Source organism: Rutidosis leptorrhynchoides, chromosome 11, assembly GCF_046630445.1.
Source record: "Rutidosis leptorrhynchoides isolate AG116_Rl617_1_P2 chromosome 11, CSIRO_AGI_Rlap_v1, whole genome shotgun sequence".
Lineage (NCBI taxonomy): Eukaryota > Viridiplantae > Streptophyta > Magnoliopsida > Asterales > Asteraceae > Rutidosis > Rutidosis leptorrhynchoides.
The window spans coordinates 411047353-411051268 of record NC_092343.1 but is presented as its reverse complement, the minus strand read 5'-3'; positions in this window follow the sequence as shown (position 1 = coordinate 411051268).

Sequence of the window (3916 nt, the reverse complement as noted above, 5' to 3'; positions counted from 1 at the left end):
GAAAACTCATTTATTTTACAATCTACTAACATGCATGAAAGTAGAATGTAAAAATTTTGAGTTTTGGTGGGGTTTATGGTGTAGGCCGAATTTTTGGAGCTCCAAAAGTGGGTTTGGACTTCAAGTTTGGCCAAGATTATTGTTATGTTGTTGTTCACAATCGAGCCTAGACCGTGTGTTTGTTTGGTTGAATGATTTGGTGATTATTCTTGATTTGTAATATTCATTCTTATGGTTGTAATAATTTTGTAATTTTTGGTTTGGAAAGGTTGTAATTAATCTTGTAATTTTGTATGTAATTTGTTCTATTTTGGTTTGTAAAATAGAATAGGTTGTTATTTCATTTTCTAGAAAAAATTGTATTAGGATATGATTTTGTAAAATGAAGATGAAGATTACAAGATGGAGCATTTGAAGATTACAAGATTAAGTGGGAGATTTTGGTAAAAATCTCTTACTTTGGTTTAACCCCTTAGGTGACATTTGTTTATTGGCTAAACAAATGTCTACCAAAATGGCTCTTGATTGTGAACACTTTGCTATGCATGTTTGTGTATGTTTGTATGTTTGGTTGCTACAAGATCATCACATGATTACACTTGCATAATACATTATAAAATGGTTATAATAAAACATAACAAAATGACACTAATAATTGGTTATTAGACTTGAATAAAATGGTTTATTTAAAAAGGTAATGAAATGGTTAAAACTAGTAATTGGTTACTAAAAGGCACATGAAAATGGGTTTTTCATAAACATACTACACACCAAATGCATGTTGGTGTATAGCACTTTGTTTTCTAAACTAGAATGTAGAAAACCTAAAATCCCTTTACTAATACAAGATAAACAAGTTAAACGCCATCCTTTTGTGGAAACACTTAGACATATTAGGAATCTCATGATGGGATAAAGGTCACCTAACCGTCATGAGTGAACTAATATGAATAAAGTACACTTTGCATGCTTGTGGGATAAAGGTCACCTAACCACTTGTATGTTAAGTCTACATGTCTACACAAGTAGGACGACTTGATTTGGGAATCATGAACTTAGGGTCACCGAAGCATGAGGAACAAATAGGCGTTGATGGGATTAATATGCCATGCAAAAGGATTGCATGATCCCATAACTTAGAAGTTGCAAAAGGATTGCAATTGTCATTATGACTACCTAGCTAAATCAAATGATGGGATAAAGGTCACCTAACCGAAATTTGATTTACCGTTGGATTCTAATATTTAATAAAACAAATTAAAAGGGCATTGTTTATTAAATCCAAATCGATACTTAAAAGAACTTTGTTGAATTTTGTAGATGGCCGCTAATAACAACAACAACATGAACAACGCACCACTTAACTTTAACAACCTATCGTTACGGTCTCTCCTCGAGAAAGACAAACTCAACCATACAAATTTTATGGATTGGTTCCGCAATCTTCGGATTGTCCTCAAACAAGAGGATAAAATGTATGTGCTTGAGGACCCCATTCCCGATCAACCGGATGAGAGTGATGTGGAGGCAATGGCCTCTTACGATAAGTATTGCCACGACTCCCTTCAAGTCTCATGCTTAATGCTTGGGACTATGATACCCGAACTCCAAAAGGATTTCGAGCATCATAGCGCATACGACATGATAACACAATTGAAGGAGATGTTTCTCCAACAAGCACGTGTTGAGCGTTTCGAAACGGTTCGGGCGCTTCATGCTTGTCGTATGGACGATACCCAATCGGTTTCATCTTATGTACTTAAGATGAAGAGCCTTATCGATCGTGCTAACCGTCTTAACCTTAACATATCTAATGAGTTAGCCACCGATCTTATCCTTAACTCCCTATCAAAGAGGTTTGATCAATTTGTAATTAATTACAACATGAATGGGATGGATAAGAGCATAGGTGAGCTTCATGGTATGCTTAGGACGGCGGAAACAAGCATGGGTAAAAGGACTTTACCCGTGTTAGCAATCGATCAAGGTGGGTCTAAAGGTAACACCTCTAAGCCAAAGGTGGCTAAGAGAAAAGGACCCGTCCATCAAGGCAAAGGGAAGGGGAAGATGGTTACCCCAACCATCAACAAGGCCAAGAAGTAAAAGGTAGCCGAGAAGGCAAACCCCAAGGAAGACCCATGTTTCGGTTGCGGTGAGATGGGTCATTGGAAACGAAACTGTCCGGTCTATCTTAAAGAGTTGAAGGACAAGAGGGATGCAGGGCAAACCTCAGGTAATATATATATGGTATATATAGAGCTAAGTATTACTTCTTCTAATACATGGGTATTAGACACTGGATGTGGAACTCATATTTGCAATTCTTTGCAGGGGTTCAAAAGAAGTGATCATAAAGCGGGAACATCAAGTCTCTATATGGGCAATGGTGCAAAGGTGCATGTTAAAGCTCAAGGAGAATTTGTTTTGAAGCTTCCAAGTGGATTGGAGCTTATTTTAGAAAATGTTTTGTATGCACCGGATTTATGTCGAAACATTATTTCTATTTCTCGCTTAAGACAATGTGGTTTCAATGTTAATTTTATTGATAATGATATCCATTTTTCTAAAGATGATATATTCTATTTCAAGGCTACGCCTTCAAATGGAATTTATGAATTGGTTCATGATGATGCATCATCTAGTAGCTCAATATACCATACTAGCACCAAGAAACTCAAAAGGGATTTGAGTGATTCCTATTTATGGCATTGTCGCCTTGGACATATAAACAAGAACCGAATGCATACACTTCAAAGGAATGGACTTTTGAAATCAAATGAAATGGATTCGTTTGATGTATGTGAATCTTGTTTACAAGGCAAGATGACTAAAGCACCTTTCAAAGGCACTTATGAAAGGGCTAAAGATTTATTGGGTTTAATACATTCGGATGTATGTGGACCCTTTAAACCCATAACTAGGAATGGTGAAAGATACTTTGTTACTTTCATTGATGACTTTAGTCGTTTCGGATATGTCTATTTACTAAGACACAAGGACGAAACGTTTAAAGCATTCAAAGAATATCAAAACGAGGTACAAAATCAACTCAATAGGGCAATCAAGGTACTTCGTACCGATAGAGGAGGTGAATACCTAAGCGATGCCTTCCAAGATCATCTTAGGAGTTGTGGGATCATCTCACAACTTACTCCACCCGGAACACCCCAACTTAATGGAGTATCCGAAAGGAGGAACCGAACCCTAATGGATATGGTTCGATCTATGATGGCTAGAAGCTCGTTACCTCTATCATTTTGGGGTTATTGTCTAAGCTCCGCAGCTCGTATTTTAAATATGGCCCCAACCAAGAAAGTGGAACGAACTCCTCATGAGATGTGGTTTGGAAAACCTCCTTCTCTTTCATACTTGAAAGTATGGGGATGTGAAGCTTATCCTAAGCGTTATGTAGCAAATAAGCTACATGCTCGATCCACAAAGTGTATCTTCATAGGATATCCCAAAGATGACATGGGATATTACTTCTATGATCCATCCGAGCAAACCGTATTTGTTGCTCGGAAAGCGGAATTCCTTGAAACCAAGTTCCTTATGGAAGGTGATGGTGAAAGGAAGATAGATCTTGTAGAGGTACAAGATCAAGCCGATGATACACAATTGGTTGACACTAGTACTCAACATGAGGATGTTGAAAATGATCAAGTGGATGATCAAGGTACACAAGACGTTCGAAGATCTAGTAGGATTAGTAATCCTCCCGAGAGATATGGGTTTCTCATAGATGGTTGCTATACGGTTGATTTGGATGAACCGACAAACTACAAAGATGCTTTATCAAGAATTGATAAAGATAAATGGCAGGAAGCCATGAACGCCGAGATGCAATCCATGTACGAAAACCAAGTTTGGGAACTTGTTGTGCAACCTCCTAGCTCCAAGCTAGTTGATTGCAAAT